Consider the following 17,563-nt stretch of genomic DNA (forward strand, 5'->3'; position numbering starts at 1 on the left):
CCTTGTTTTTCTTAGTTCCTATACCCTCCATTGTTATAATTATCGAAACCACCTTGAGGGTGAGAATTCCTATTACCAATGTTCTTAGGTCCTTCAAACATTTGACCACCATTAGCATTAGACACAAAATTCACATGTTCACATTCATTATGTTCAACATCATCACATCTATCAACAAAAGCTTGTGAACACATGGAAGAATCATGATCATAAGAACCACATGAATCACAAAATAGACAACCACTTGGCATGTTATTAGAAGTAGAAGGAGAAGAGTTAGAGATTGTACCTCTCCCTTTGGGTTTGGAAGGAAGACTCAAAGAATTCGTAAACACACTCTCAAGCTTCGCTTTGATTGATGTCATCTCCTTCCCTAAATTCGAAATTTGGGATGACAAATTGTTAATTGCGTTGAGATGATCCACAAAATAAACCGCTGAGCCACTCTTACTCGTAGACTCTATCTCTCCTTCTTGCCAATCTCTATATTATCTCACAACATCCTCAATTATGTCAACTACCTTTTCTTCCGTCCTATTCATTATAGGACCACCGGCTCCTCTATCTAGGCATGACTTGCCTTGAGCACTCAAACCTCCATAGAAACTTTGTATTACTTGATAGGTAGGAATCCCATGATGTGGACACTCTCTTTGGTACTCCTTATACCTCTCCCATGCTTCATAAAGATTCTCATTGGGTCTTTGCTTGAATCCTTGGATTAATGCCCTAGCCTCCGCCGTCTTCTTTTGAGGGTAAAAGCGAGACAAGAAAGCTCTAGTAACATCATCCCATGTTCTAAGCGAATTGGGCTTAACCTCTTTATCTAACCACTCTAAGGCACGACCAATGAGAGAAAAGGGAAACAACTTTAGCCGAATGAACTCTTGAGAAATTAAATGCCGTTCACCTTAATGGTATTACAATACTTCTCAAATTCCTTTAGGTGATTCAACGGACTCTCACTCTTGGCTCCACTAAATTGCCTCCGTTCTATCAAAGTAATACCGGTCTTATATCAAAATCGTTCGCCGGTGTCGTAGGTGGAGCAATGCCACTCTCAAACCTATAAGCACCGGGAATGAGAAACTCCTTCAAAGCTACTCTTGGATTCTCTCCTATTCCTTGTTCTTGCATCTCTTCCTCAAACTCTTCTTCACTTGAGGAACTTAGGCTCAAAGATCGATTGGCAATCCTTCTTCGTGAAAGAGTTCTTTCAATTTTTGGATCCAAAGGAACTAAGGGCCTATCTCGAGTCCTACTATGCATGCAAAATCTCAAAAGAAATTGTTAGTAACACGGCTACAAGTGTAGCCTAAAAGAAAGAAATAAAATCTTTTGTGTTTTTCAAATAGATGGAATAGACTCAACAACAATACACAATCACGACACCATTCCCCGGCAACGGCGCCATTTTGATCGATGGTGAAATGGTAGGTTGTTATCTACCCTCCCCAACCGGTCAAACAAAATTTGTAAACACTTAACCAACCCTATACAAGTATAGTGGTAAGTCAAAGGTCGAACCCAGAGGAATGGTGAGCAATGGTCTATTGTCTATGGTTAAGCTATCCTAAAATCTATAAGTAGGGTTGTAAATGCTAGGACTAGAACGAACACAACAAATAAATTTGAAGAAATCAAATATGATAAACACTAGGGCTAGGATCCACATGCATTCATAATGGAATTGGCTAATTGGGAGGTCAAATTGGCTAAGCCAAACAATGTGAGGGAAAATCAATCATGCAACCAATATAGCATATCAAGCTATTCTCCTAGAGGTCTAACTAGCGTCAACTACGATAAAATCTAGCTAGGAAACATCACAAGACACCTCAATCGTGTAAATGCAAGCCACAAATCAATGGTCTGTATCAATGTGAACTTACAATGCAATCTAGTGCAACAATCAAAGTTGGCGAATCTTCAATTAATCACACACATGCACATGATTCATCAACCAAATTTATTCACACTATCAACTCCATCAATTATCCCCAATTAGCACTATTGCATTACTCATACATGCTTCACCATTGCCCTAGCAAGTAAACTACTCACTAATCAAGGTAATTAAGATCAAAACACAACTAATCAACACATTCATCATGATCATATTAAGAAATATAAAATCAATTAACAAGCATATGAAAAACAAATGAAATCAACTAAAATCAAACTATATATTGAATAAAAGAAGAGTAATCCTTACAATACTTGATCAAAGATCAATTTAAATAAAGAAATCTTGAATCATCAATAACTCACCATAAATTCTCTCTCTACAAATCTAGACTTTCTCTCTCTAAAAATATGATCAAATGTTCAAATTCTAATTATCTAATGATTCTCTCTCTAAAAATAGAAAGAAAGACTATATATAGCAAAGATACAAAGGAAAAGTCGGTTAGATCGTCCAAAAATAGACCTCGGGAGGCGCGAGCGCACGGAGGAGGGTACGGAATAGAGCACCCAGATAGGTGCGGCCGCACCTAGCAGGTGCGCGGCCGCACCACAGTCGTGCGCGCCCGCACCTAGTAGGGTCTCTCCACCTTTCTTCTTCGACCAAGCTCAACCTCGTGCGCATGTCTAGGTGATGGTGATGAACACCAAGGTATGTAGTCTTGAAATGAGTATTTTGGTGGGTTTGTGGCAAAGATGACGCCCCCACCGCATACGTGCACCGGTCTCTAGAATTGCCCCTTGAGTTCCTTCCAACTTGAAGCTCCAAAAGCTAACACAAGGCATATAACCTGATGAGAAATGTAGGAGGGAAGCCCGAGGATCTTTGGAAACTCGATCGCAACCTAAAAACAAACGAAAACAAACAAATAAAAGAGAAAAAGAACAAATAAACAAAGAAATGCACAAAATAAAAAAAAAACTAACTACGAAAAGCACAAACTAACAAAATAAAGAGAAAAACGAAGAAAAACTAAGGAAAAGAGCTACAAAATGAAATGAAAATCATCCTAAAAGAGATCAAATGAGTGCCATAAATGACACTCATCAATCATAAATGCATGTTGATCCCCATTCCCTAGTGTTTCATTTTGTTTGTTTGGTTCTTGGTGTAGGAAGTAGAATAGTGTTACCTTTCACCATAGATTTCATCTAGATTAGGCATTGATTAGAAATACTTTAACATTACCGTTCCTATTGGTTCAACCCTTGACTTACCTCTATACTTGTGTTTAGGTTAGTTGAGTGATTATAAATTTTGTTTGACACTAGGGAGGATTAGTCAACGACCTAGTTTTCCCTACGTCAAACACCAATTTTTCCAGCTTCTAAATCTCCATCTTAGAGCACTTATGACATCCCATTCATTTTTCTACTGTAAATATTTCCATTAACTTTGTAGCAAATTTGAACATCAACATTCCATGTTTTGCTACTATATGGAACTTGAATTTGTGGCTGCATGTTTACATTAGAAAATACTTAATTACCAAAAGTTACAGGAACATCCTGCACATATCAAAAGAAAATTCACATTAGAACACTACTGTAAATTTCGACATATACTTATCATGATTAAAGCACGGCAAAGGATTTACAAACCAAGTAACCTCTTGCAAAACATGCCGGTTTAATCACCAACGGGAACCATGGCTTATTTCCAATACCCAAGTATTCTCTAAAATCAACATTGTCAATTCCACGACTTGATGCACTATTTTGCAAAGGTTCAAGAGAACCAAACCTTTCAACCATTGAGGATGAAAATATCCGTACATAAAACTTCCGATTTCCGCCATAGTAATCCATGATAATCTCACCATTATGTATGTGATTATCGTTAACAAACACTTCCCACCTAAAGTCTAAGCACATGAACACTTTGGTTCCCTTTGTGACTTTGAGCAGTTCAACATTCCAAACTCGACTATTACTCCCGCGCATCACTTCCACTGGACTAAACACACCAGCCAACATAGTATTCTAAATGTGTGGTAATTTCTACAAGATACAAAACAAACATCAGCAAGAGAATAAAAAAAAGAATAACACACACACCTCAAAAAAAGAAATTAAAAACTCCGGAAGAAAAAAGCGGGAGGGGAGGGTAATGTAAATTCTATGAAAAGCCTTTGCATACGAACTTCTGCCTACAATCATCCTACAAGACCATCAAATGGCTTGGCAAATTTATGTACAAACTCATAGTTCTTGCAATCATGAAACTAATTAATACATTATTTTATACAATGTAAACAAAGCATAACCATGCTACATACATAAGTGTCGAGCAAAATGCGTGTCTCATTCAGAAAGATAGACACTTTCAAATTAAATAAATTTAGCATATCTTGCACCCTATCATTACAAACATCAGTTATTGACTCAACACATGAACTTTATCTTAAAGCTTATAACTATCAATTATCACTGTCAATTTCAATAACACTTGCATGGTAAGGCGCGATAGTTCAAAATGGATATCTTCGAGTCTATGGCTATATTTCAGGTTTGATGCATTGCCACTAATTCCAATCAATTGCAATTTTAGAATTTTTACATAAATACAAGTCTACATCGTGCATGCAACTCAAACAACAACATTAATAAGTAAGGAACACAAAAATGTATCTTGTTAGAACTCTTACCTTATTTTTCTTCCTCGTCACAAAATTTAGAAGTATCTTGTTAGAACACTAACCTTTTTACTATTGCAAAGATATGCATAACAACTTTAGCGTGTAATTAATTAAAAATTAATACTACTTTTGACAACAAATAAACACTTTAACTAATTTGAGCAAGAATGACTATCAAAATGACGTAATCTCAAATGATAATTATAGGATCCCGATCACTTATAATTGTGAATTTTAAAAGCTTATTAAAATTTTCGAAGCCTTTTATAAATTTAAAAGCCTGGCCTCTTATAATTTTGATAGACTTTTATATATCATTGCTTTTTTTTGTAAAGCTTTTTAATTTAAAAATCTTTTAGAATAAGAAACAAGGATAAGTCATCTAAATACATCCTTGTCAATGTTGTCAATATCTTCACTAAAGTCCCTACTGAAAGGAATGGTGTCCTTCGAACAAGTGTATTATTCTGATAGTGGGTTCAGAATTATTAGAAAGCTAATATATTCAGTAAGGTCAAGTGATCGGAATGCCTGAGTGGAGGCCGCTTCCGATCATTAATATTAATATAATTAATATTACAGCTTAATCTTGACTGAACCCTTCGGGTCACACCCAAGCAAATATATGCGAACCAACTCAACGAATTAATTTGGAATAAATTAATTCGTCGCCCGAGTGTTAAGTATTTAGACGTCGTGACGTGGGGAAAACTAGGTCGTTGGGCTAATCTTCCCTAAGCCAAACAAAATTTATAAACACTCAACAAACCTAAATACAAGTATAGAGGTATGTCAAGGGTCGAACACAAAGGAACGGTAATGTCTAAGTGCTTCCAATCATATACCTAAGCTAGGTCCAAGACAAGGGGTAAAAGATGACTCTAACAACTACTAAAACGAGGAAACCAAACAAATAAAGAGCTAGGGATTCGGATTCGCAAATAATAGCAATGAACATAGCAAATTGGAATGGAAAGTCGACTAAGTCAAGCAATGTGAGGGAAAATCAATCATGCAACCAAAAGAGCATGTCAAGCTATTCTCCTAGAGGTCTAACTAGCGTCAACTACGATAAACTCTAACTAGGAAACATCACAAGACACCTCAATCGTGTAAATGCAAGCAACAAATCAATGGTCCGTATCAATGTGAACTTACAATGCAATCTAGTGCAATAATCTAAGTTAGCTACTCTCTAATTAATCACACACATGCACATGATCAATCAACCAAGTTTAATCACATCATCAACTCCATCAATTATCCCCAATTTACATCAATTCATTACATCATAAGCTTCACCAAATCCCTAACCAAACAACTACTCAAACATTATCATCAATTCAACCAACTACTAAAGAGATCAACAATCAACAATCAAAGAATCAACAATCTAAGAAAAACAATTACACTTATCAAAGATCAATCATCAATTCATCAAAATCCAAACAAAATCAAACAATCAAAACAATGAATATTGAACAAAGTAATAAATGAGATAGAGTTTAGAAATGCTCTTTGATAATAGAGTAGATCTCTAATACAATTGTCACATTTGAATCTTCAATCTCTCAATCACCATTGAAATTCCTCACTTTCTCTCTCTAAAATCTACTCCTAAAATTAACCCTAAAAACTAGAGAGAGAAGCTCTCAACTAAGCTAGGAAAATGATCTAATTGTAGTTATATTTCTTTTTCTCTCTACCCAAAAATGGGTATTTATAAATACAAGGATAAAAGAAAAATAAAAGAGAAAAGAAAATAGAATGAAAGAGAAAAAGGAAATAAAATAAAAGGAAAGGAAAATAAAAGAAATAGAAATAAAAATAAGAAAAGAAAACGAAGGGAAAAAGAAAAATAGAAAATAAAAGGGAAATTAAGAAATGGAAATTTCCTTCAAGCAGGGGCTCGAAACTCATCTTTAAGGATGGGAATTAATCCCATGTTTCGCACCCAAATCTAACCCAGCTGTGCGCTTCATCATCAATCAATGCTTCAACTCGTACCCAGCTATGTGCGGCCGCATTCTTTGAATGTGCGCCCGCACCTGCTGAGGTACAAATGAAGTCGGAGCTGCGGTGGTTGCGGGGGCCAATTGGTGGCGGACTGGTGTTGCTGCAATTGTTGTTGTGAGGTGGTTTGCGGGGATTGTTGTTGTGAGGTGGAAGAGGTGGCGCAAATGGGGGAAATTGGTGGCTGAAATAGGGGGTTGCGGCTGGTGTTGTTTCGTGAGGTAGCTGGTGGGAATTGGTGGGAGGATTGGAGGTGCGAATGGTAGCTGTGATTGCGGGAAGTTAATTGCGGTTGTTGTTAGTGAATTGGGGGAAATAAGGGGCAGCAGGGGAGGCTGCCAATGGTGGCTGGAGAACAGGGGAAGCAGGTGGTTAACTGGTGGCGTTGCGGCGGCGGTTAATTGCTGGCAGAAATGGTGGTGTAATTGGAGGTGATTGGGTGCGGCTGGTTGTTGTTTGCTGGTGTTTGCGGTGGTGTTGCTGCTGTTGAGTGGTGGCTGCGTGGAGCATGGCTGGAAATGGAGCAGGGGCAATGGTTGTTGACTGATTGCTGCCATAGATTGCTGTAGCTGCTTGGAGTTGCTTCGAGGGAGTTGCGTGAGGTAATGGTGTGCGGGAATAGTGCGGGAATAGGGGAGATAAGGGAGGAGTTCCTGGTTGCTTTAATCACCATCACCATCATCACCATGATGGTGATGAAGGTTCAACTATGCAGTAGCTAGCACCAATTTGGACTTGGAACCAACACCTACAAAACACACATAAAATCGGGAAATAAAACAAAGTGAAATAAAACTAAAACCAATAAATAAAAGTAAAAAAAATAAAATGAAAATGAAAATAATAAAAGAAAGAAAATATAATAAAATGAAAATAAAATAAAGTAAAGAAAATGAAATGAAAATAAAATCAAATAAACTAAAATAAAATAAAACTAAATCTATAAAATCTAAAATAAAGAGAAAACAACTAAAATAACGAAAATATAAGAAATAAAAGAGAAAATACTAGAAAACCATAGAAAGGTAGAAAAGAGAGAGAAAGCATAAAACCGAACATTTATTGAGCAAGAAAGCTATGAAAAGAGGATAAAAAGGACCTAAATGCTCATCAAATGTGTGCCATTTATGACACACATCACGTCGGGAATTCGAGCTTAGAGCGTCGAATCCGATTGTCGGAAGTCGAGTTAAAAATAATAAAAGACGAGACGCACAAAATAATAATAAATCGACCATATTCCCAAAATACCCCTAGCATTGGAGTGTCCCGAGCATCCGAATGCTAGGGGAAAAAATGTCCTAGCAAAGGTGGCTAGCAAGCACCAAGCCGAGCCTAGCATGGCTGGTTGGTGCGAGCTAGCGCACCGTGCTAGCAGCCACGGCCAGCAGCGGCTAGGCACAACAGCAGCCGCACGGCGCCACGGCAGCAGCTGCACCGCGCCACAGCAGCAGCTGGGTGCGGACTGGGTGCAGGCTGGGCTCGGGCTAGTTGCGGGCTGGGCTAGGGCCAGGCTCGGGCTCAGGCTTGGCTCGTGGCTGGGCTCGGGCATAGGGCCGTAGGTTAAGGGGAAGCGTGGAATATGGGAGCAAGTGGGAGAGGACATGTGGCACAAGGAGAGTATTGAGTGGGGAGCAAGTATGGTCCCCTACTCTCTATGTGGTCCTCACCAACCCATCTCACATGGTAATGCCACTTGTAGATTTATTATTAGTTTGCAATCCTAATTTAATTTAGCTTTAAATTAATTTGTGGAATTTCATGATCCCACATTGATGGGATAGAAATTCCCACTCATACTTTCCTCTATAAATACCAAGCTTGCGATTTGGAGTAAAGTGCTTGAGTGGGAGTTAAAAAGAGCATTCCATAATTTTTGGGAAAACTCTTAAAGTCATATAGCACTCGGGTTAGGTCGGACCTTGCTAACTCCAAGGTAGTAGACCTTAAAGTTGTGTTCGCCTTTTTGTGGGTGGATACCGTCGGAGGCACGGCGCTTGACGTGCTCGTAGCTTTCAAGTAAGAGCCCCGTTTTTGGGCGAAGCTCGCTTCGAGGGTAAGATTCGTTATCTTTTCTTTGTGATTATTTATTTATGCTTTATGATTTTAATTATTGCGAGTGGTTCCTTGGGTGGGGTTGTTTCCGCGGTTAGTCGGACTCACCAAACCCCAATAGTGGTATCAGAGCCCCGCTCGTTTATTTTTATAATCATGATTTTTCAAGGTTTATTTTGGCTTAATTTTCTGGTTTAAGTTGCTAATTAGATTAGTAGCCCGGTTTTATTTATTTTAATACCGTTTTTAATGTCGAGTTTGGCCCAAAACCCAGATTTTCGCTCAAGACTAGTGAATTTTGGGTGGAAAACGTGTTCTGGGACTGTGATTTTAGCCAAATTCTGACCAGAAATGCCTTTTTCGAGGGGTTTTTCGTTTTTGACGAAAATTTTTAAGTCTTTTCTAACCTTGAAATTAATGGCATAAATTGTTGATTATTTGCATTATTTTCTGCATTTTTTTGTCCCCTTAAAGAACACTTACTTGGTAGTATTTGATGCTTAAAGGTTGATTTATTTTCACATAATTACAAACTAATTGCTTTTTAGTGTGAAAATTTTATTTTTGAGGCTTCCTAAGTGTTAAAGATTCAATCTTTATTTTTGATAAGTGATTGACACTTTAAAAACCACTAAATTCCATGTTATTTTGAGTTGAACTTTGTTGTTTTAATCATTTTGAGTTGATTGGAAACATAAAGTTTTGATTTTTGTGATAGAAATTTGGTTATCTTCATGTTGGAAGATATAATTTTCAAGGATTCACAAAATTTAGATGTTGGAATTTTCATTTGAACATTAAAGTTCATATTTTTCCAACTTCCCTTTACTTTGTCAAATTCTCAAGTTTAATTTAAATTGATTAAATTGAAAGTGAGAAATTGCCTCAATTTTATTTTGCACCAAGCTAAACCAATTTAATTAAAGATGGTTCTTGAAATTATTTTAATTATTGCACTTTGAAAATTTTATTAAGTTAGACTTGTTTAAAATTTAATTTTGCTCTCTAAATTAGTTCTAAAATTAATTTAGAATTAATTATTTTTGTCTCGCGAAAAAGGGATCAAATCCCAAGGTTGTGGCACGGAAAACGAGGCAATGCACTACCATGGCGAGCCGGGCTGCACAGCAGCCCGTATGTGGCTGCCAAGGTGGTTGCGCCGCCTCGCTTGCAGCCACGCACAGCAACAGCACACGCGCGGCAGCAGCCACGCGCGGCTGTGCCGTGGCAGCAGCTCGCGGCCGTGTGCCGTGGGCCGTGTGTTTGTGGTTTTGGCGTGTGCGTATGCTTGGTGCGGTGAGGTGACTAACCGTAGTAGGCTTAATGTTAATTATTTTGCCGTTTTATTTATTTTATTAATTTTGTTTATTTTAATTAAAATTTTCGGAGGCTAGGCCTCGGTTTTGAGCGGCATTGGCAAAATTTCATTTTGACAAGTTTGGGTGCTACCGACTTAATTAATTAGATTAATTAAGGAAATGCGGAATTTAGTGGGAGCTTCAATTTTTAATGACGTAAATTATATAATCGGTTAAGCAACTTTGACTAGTTTTAATTAGGCGTGTTAATCGGATTAACCACCTAGATTAGTGATTAGTGAGCTTGTTATTTAAATGCATTTTACTTGTTTTAATTTTGTAAATTGCATGGGCCATTCACAAATAGTGAATGGATGAATGGAATATATATATTCTCTCTCGCAGGTTGTATTTAATGGCAACTAGTGGGACCCGACTAGGATAGAAAATATGGACTACGTGCTGTTATGTATTTTTGTAAATCTAAATACGGTCTACGCACCGTTAAGTATTTTTGTACTTTAATATTTAGATTATTCCTAGTTGTAGACACTAGTTTTTGCATAGTTTGGTTAAGTCTTGAAGACGGCGTATCTTGGAAGACAAAGCCTTGAATTGCTAATGAAGACCTTTTGAAGATATGAAGATTTCAAGGGGTCATGCTAGTTGCCAATATGCATCTATAATTTCGCTTTATATTTTATGCTTATATATATATATGTGCGTGAATTATTCATTAGATGCATGTTTAGGTTTTCTTGATGTTGCGATGATTAGTTAAGTTCACTTAAATCAACCAACATAGAAATCCTAGGTCCCTAATAATATTGAGTCAAACTTGCCTTTCCAAAACAACACTTACTAACCGGGCGATGGTGATGGTAGGCTACGCCAAAGCGAGTTGCCATCACTTCTCCAAGGGGCATAAGGCACACCGGGTGTGCACGTTGGTTTTGGTTTAGCTCATCGGTATGAGTGAGGAGTCCTCACATACCGTGGCAAAAGAGATACATCGTCAAAGATGCATTAGATGCGACGATTGTCTAACCAAGAGTGGCTTAGAGCCATTCGCAAGGCAATGCTTACCCTAGAAGATTCAGTGTTTAAGACAAGCCAAAGCATGTTTAACCACTCTTTGTTTCTTCGGATCTTGGAATCGCCTTATTTTCGCCAAATATGGACATTTTTTATGCGTAAATAAGACGTTTAATAAGGTTGATGTTTGCATGAATGCTATTAAATTTCAAACTTATTATGTTCTTGATAAATGGTTATACTTTGCACTTATATTTATAGTATTCTAAATCAAATAATATTGTTTCCATGATTGGTAAAGGAAATCCTTGAGAATAGTTCTCAAAGAAAGGAAGAGCATTTCTAAAATACAATTCTCATAAATGACTTTTATAACTATGTCCGAAAGGACGGTTGGACATCATGTATTCAAAATACTAGGTAGTTTTGATAAAACATGAGGTATTGAGTTGCAAACTCAAAATTGTCAATGTTTGACAACCAACGTATCTTTTCGCATCACAAATTGAGTAGGACTCATTGATGTAGTAATTAGAGTAAGAATTAATGGAAAAGATGGAACTTTGTTTAACGGCGCACTAGGTGCTTGATTATGCCTGACAAAGTATAAGAGTCAAGGTATTTAAAGAAATGATTCTTAAAGTAAGATTATGAGATATTGTATGATAAGAAATATAGGAAAGAAGGAACGAAGAAAAGGAATTAGATTTCATTTCAACTCATGAGTTCATGTTATTGTAGTTTACATAGCAATTCGTTATCTTCACAAGTATCGGATACTGCTTGAGTGTTCCACTATGATAGTGACCTCAAACTATTGAAGTTAAGCTAAGTTATCGACTTACAAGCTTAGAATAAAGCAAGAAGAGCTACATCAGTTGTAAGGTCGTATGTTTTGTTTAAAGACCTTTTAAGCCAAAGGCTGGAACAAGTAATGGTTATTATGTTCCATAATCAGCAATTGATCCGTTTACACACGGAAAGACTCACATTCAAAGTAATGAGCAATAGTTGCGAGATTTATTTGAATGGGATGGTTATCCAAGCGTTAAGTTAAGAATGCTTGATTATAAACAAACATTTCTCTAACATGATAAACTCACTAAGTTCAAGTCATGGGCTTGATTTGCGTTCCAAACATCTTTAGCAATGTCACATCAACAAGAACGTACTCAAGGCTCTATTAGATAGGCTCTTGATAGTTGCTCGAACTGGAATCGTTCTAAGACAAGCAAGTCTTACTTGTTGAAACCGACAAAACAGAGAGCTATTGTTCTTGGTATAGACAATTGACTCCGAAGGCTAAAGAGGATTTTATTACTTCAACGTTTCACGAAGAATTTGAAAGGATATGGCTATATTCATCAAATGTGAACAAACTTGACTTGAGTAGCTCAAGAGTCCATTGAAGTACAGAATCGACTTGGCAAGATATCAAAACGTCTAGATTAGATCGAGCGATGTTTTCTTGAGCCAAGCGTGACTATCTCAAAGTTATGAATGGAAATTTTCATAAATAACTCCACAAAGAACATGGTGTGTCTTCACAGAGACCTCGGTGTCATTTGAAAATGACTCGAACGATGATGGTTCACAACCCTTCCTATAAAGTTCTTAAAGATTTGCACAAAAACAAAATGTCGAAGCCAAGAAAGGACGCCATATTTAGTTATGGATAGAAATAACTTCTAAAAGTCTTTTGAAGTATATGTCTAAGGCTCTTAGTCTCAGTGGGAGTTCACTAGCTCAGTGGGAGCAAAGTGGCTCAGTGGGAGCTAGGTGACTCAGTGGGAGCTGAATGGCTCAATAAAGAATAAGATAGCTTAAGTAGGAGCTAATTGTTTGTTTCACAACGAACTTTTACCCAAAGACAATATACATGTCTCTTTTTAAGAATTCAAGTGAGACTACGGATATTATCTCCACATCCTAATTGAGAACAAAAATTGTTTGTTGCTCTAAGTAGTGTCTTTCTGGAAAGTAACATGTTTCCAAAACGACAAGTGGGAGGAAAATGAAGTCGATGACCATCGAGCTTAGCAACAAACTAAAACTGAGAATCTCGGAAGACCTTAAAGGACTTTGTGATAATGCTTGATCAAGAATACTCAACAGGACTTTACAAGTTCCTTAAAAGAGAATTCATTACTCACAAAACATTAAAGATGTTGGATTAAGATCAACATAATAAAAGGGCTTTGAAAGCGCCTTAAAACTCAGTGTTTGATGCAATTGCCCCGTATAAGTATAGAATTCACCAAAGGCTTAGATTGAATCCTATAAATTTTCTATTAAGTTAGAAACAAACCTAAGACTTACAAGCATACTGTTTACTATTAGATAGTAAAGGAATAATGTCTTGTAAGATAGCTACGACTAATCCAAATTCCGAATAATGGTTAAAAGCCATGAAAATCCGAAATAGACTCCATGTTTGAAAATCATGTTTGAAACTTGATTAATTTGCATGAAAGGTGAAAGACCCATCAATTGCAAATAAGTTTTCAAGGAGAAAACTAACAAATGAGGAAATGTATATGCATACATAGCTAGATTGGTTGTAAAGGATATAATTAATTTCAAGGAGTTGATTTTAATAAAATCCCATTCACCAATCGGAATGCTCAAGTCTTTTCGTGATTGATCTAGCAAAATTGCGCATATGAAATATTGCAAAATAGATACCAAAACCGCCTTCCCAAAATGGAATTTTGGAAGTGACTATGGAATAGTCTATGGGTTTTGAAAATCTAAATAATGCTAGATTTGAAAGCAAGCACATGGAATCCGTCATGGGATTAAAGGAAGCATTGCATGAAGGAATTGGAATATGTTTTCTCATAAAGTTAATAAGAGGATTGACTTATGGAGAAACATAGAAATTCTGATGAACAAAAAGTTTAGTGGGAGTAACAGTAATGGTCTAACAAGAAGTTTACGAACTCTATTGTGAAACAACTATCAAATGCTAAATGCTTAGATTTGAAAGTATTTTCGACAATGGACCGAGCTAAAGACGATACTTAGTACATGTTGGGAATTAAGTTCTATGGTATAGACTTAATTAAAATGTTTAAATGCGTAAAAGAAATTACCATGTTAAACATGAAAGACTTTGAAAGGCTTTCGACCCATATGTGTGAAACTAATTAAGTAAATGTTTGAACTAAGTATAAGCTAGGCTAAGTACTAAGTCAAACAAGAAAGACTCTATATAGTAAGAGACTTTCAACCATATCATATAGCGAACAGTTTGGCAAGACTCAGTGTAACTGTATGAGCTAAATGTCACATGGATGGAATAAAATTGAGAATCATTCTAGAATTAAATCCATCATGTAAAGCTATGATATAGAATCGTCAGATGACTTACATGCTTAGAGCATGTGAAATACGTATATAATACCAATCGACATTAATCTAAGTATTAGGTCATTAGATTATAGTCAAGAACATCCATATAACTTAGATAAGTAGTTGGATGAGTTCTTGACGCATGGAAACAAATATAATTTGAGTTTTGATGTTGCAAGCACAAACCTTAACAAGGATTAGATCCTTAGCAAGGAACCCATTTATAAGCACGAGGCAAGAAGTGTCGTGGCTTGAGAATGGTAACATGGATGTGCATCCATATATAATGTGCGGGAATCTAAGGAAAATTTCCATGCTCACAAGTGATTAGGGTATCCCACATCGTTGTGAGTCGCTTGGAGTGAAACCCAAGCAAGGCATCATCAGGGAGTCTACTAAAATATATGTTGAGAATATTGTTGCCTTAAAGGCAATAAAAAGGAAAGATGTTAAATGGAAAAGTTCGTTGTTGAACATTAATGATTGTAGGTTGTCAAGTAGAAGGTCTCAAATCATGAATATGAGTGGGAGCCATTGCTTGGATAATGAATCCTGAATCACATGTAATCCATTAACACTCTCAAAATTTTATCATCTTATGGAAATGGAGGATAATGAAGGTGCTAAGGTTTGCAAAGAAATTTTAACTAAACCTTTGCAATAAGTGAACGACAACATTCATAATTGCATGAAATAAATCAAGAATATCAAATATGGGTGTGATTTCTATGAATGTTTTATGAAGAGTATTACTCTTTAAACATTTGGAAAAACCATTTATCATAAAATGAAACATTGTGAAGTTTCATAGTGGAATATATTTCTAAATATTCCACAAAACTTTTAATTGTGGTTTAGAATTAAATAATGAGTCCATTCTATTTTAATAAATATTCAAAATAGGGTATCAAGTCAATGGCTTGGATAAAGAAACACCTATTAAGTGAACATTGAATATTTTAATCGAAAATTATCCCTAATCAAGATCATATTTTTGTGGACGATTAATGACCATTAGAGATTAGTGTGTAGTATGATTTATGGCACCGTTTCTTGTGCTATAAGGATATAAATCATTTGCACAGGTATTGGTTTAGACCATACTGGATCGACCTATGAGGATAGTTTAAGAGATTTAAAAAATCGTCATAAGTATTTTCTCATTATTACTATCGAGACTCTTTTCCTTTGACCATGAGTAGTGGGAGATCTCTTGTTTGAGTACTGGTCCGCTTTGGTATCCGCCAAACGTCTGCCGTAACTGGGGATTATAACGACATATATCAGGCGGGTGAGTCCTCTTAGTATGAGAAGCTACATTACAAGATTGGAAATGTCCCCCTACTAACAAAAGGGAACATGTCTTGTTGTTTACAAGGCCTCTCGAAGAGCGAGACTGTGAAAAATGCATGGCCGTGCTCAGATGGATTTTAGAAATCATCTGCTTATTGACAGTCAAACTCGGATTTCGAGAAACACTTCTGGACGTAGCAGAGATGACTAGTAATCTTACTCTGTAATTCATGAAGAAACATGAAGAGACATAGGATAAGGGCTATACACTAAATGCACACTTGTTCGGAAGGACAAGTGGGAGATTGAAAGGAATGGTGTCCTTCGAACAAGTGTATTATTCAGATAGTAGGTTCAGAATTATTAGAAAGCTAATATATTCAGTAAGGTCAAGTGATCGGAATGCCTAGGTGGAGGCCGCTTCCGATCAGTAGTATTAATATAATTAATATTACAGCTTAATCTTGACTGAACCATTCGAGTCACACCCAAGCAAATATATGCGAACCAGCTCAACGAATTAATTCGGAAGAAATTAATTCGTCGCCCGACTGTTAAATATTTAGACGTCGGTAATTCGAGCTTAGAGCATCGAACCCGATCGTCGGAAGTCAAGTAAAAAATAATAAAAGACGAGCTAGCCACATTAGCAGCCGCGCCGCACCACAGCAGCAGCCGCACCGCGCCACAGCAGAAGCTGGGTGCGGGCTGGGCTCGGGCCGGGCTTGGGCTTGGCTTGTGGCTTGGCTCGGGCGATAGGGCCGTGGGTTAAGGGGAAGCATGGAATATGGAGCAAGTGGGAGAGGACATGTGGCACAAGGAGAGTATTGAGTGGGGAGCAAGTATGGTCCCCTACTCTCCGTGTGGTCCTCACCAACCCATCTCACATGATAATGCCACTTGTAGATTTATTATTAGTTTGCAATTTTAATTTAATTTAGCTTTAAATTAATTTGTGGAATTTCATGATCCCACATTGATGGGATAGAAATTCCCACTCATACTTTCCTCTATAAATACCAAGCTTGGGATTTGGAGTAAAGTGCTTGAGTGGGAGTTAAAAAGAGCATTCCATAATTTTTGGGAAAACTTTTAAACTCATATATCACTCGGGTTTTGGTCGGACCTTGCTAACCCCAAGGTAGTAGACCTTAAAGTTGTGTTCTCCTTTTTGTGGGTGGATACCGTCGGAGGCACGGCGCTTGACGTGCTTGTAGCTTTCAAGTAAGAGCCCCGGTTTTTGGGCGAAGCTCGCTTCGAGGGTAAGATTCGTTATATTTTCTTTGTGATTATTTATTTATGCTTTATGATTTTAATTATTGCGAGTGGTTCCTCGGGTGGGGTTGTTTCCACGGTGAGTCGGACTCACCAAACCCCAACACCTACTATTAATTTTGCCTCATTTGCGCTACTAAACAGATGAAAGAAGATGCCATAACAGGCAACTTATAACTTATTTTGTCAACAAATAATCACTTCAACTAATTTGATATCAAACCCCCTAATTTATGACATAGATCAACCACATAAAATCAAAACAAAGTTAAACAATCATTTTTCTTCCTTAACACAAATTCTAAACCAAAGTACTACAAAGCTATGCATAATCGATTTAACAAGTAATTAATTGTGAATTTATACACATTTTGTCAACAAATAACCAATTCCAGTAATTTAATATCAAAATAATCTTTACTAACGTAAATCAACAGAATAAAATCAAAACAAAGATGATCAATCAAAGAATTTCAATTTTATGAAAAGTAAAGATCAAACCTTAAAACAAGGTCTCTTCATAGACTCGGCTGAGAGAAATGGTATAAAAGATGACAGAAGAGCCCAATTGAAATTTCTAAAAAATGAAGGAAAAAAAAAGAGGGATAAAAGATGAGATAAGAGCCAAACTGAAAT

The 17,563-nt window shown here is 36.9% G+C and overlaps 1 non-coding gene across 1 annotated transcript; it reads left to right on the forward strand.

Moving 5' to 3' along the window:
• Positions 1-630: 630 nt before the first annotated feature.
• On the forward strand, positions 631-736 carry LOC145596315 (small nucleolar RNA R71). The gene has a single exon (XR_014103162.1). It is a non-coding gene; the product is annotated as a small nucleolar RNA R71 (small nucleolar RNA).
• The last annotated feature ends 16,827 nt before the right edge of the window (positions 737-17,563 follow it).

Source organism: Chenopodium album, chromosome 19 (assembly GCF_948465745.1).
Source record: "Chenopodium album chromosome 19, dcCheAlbu1.1, whole genome shotgun sequence".
Taxonomy (NCBI): Eukaryota; Viridiplantae; Streptophyta; class Magnoliopsida; order Caryophyllales; family Amaranthaceae; genus Chenopodium; species Chenopodium album.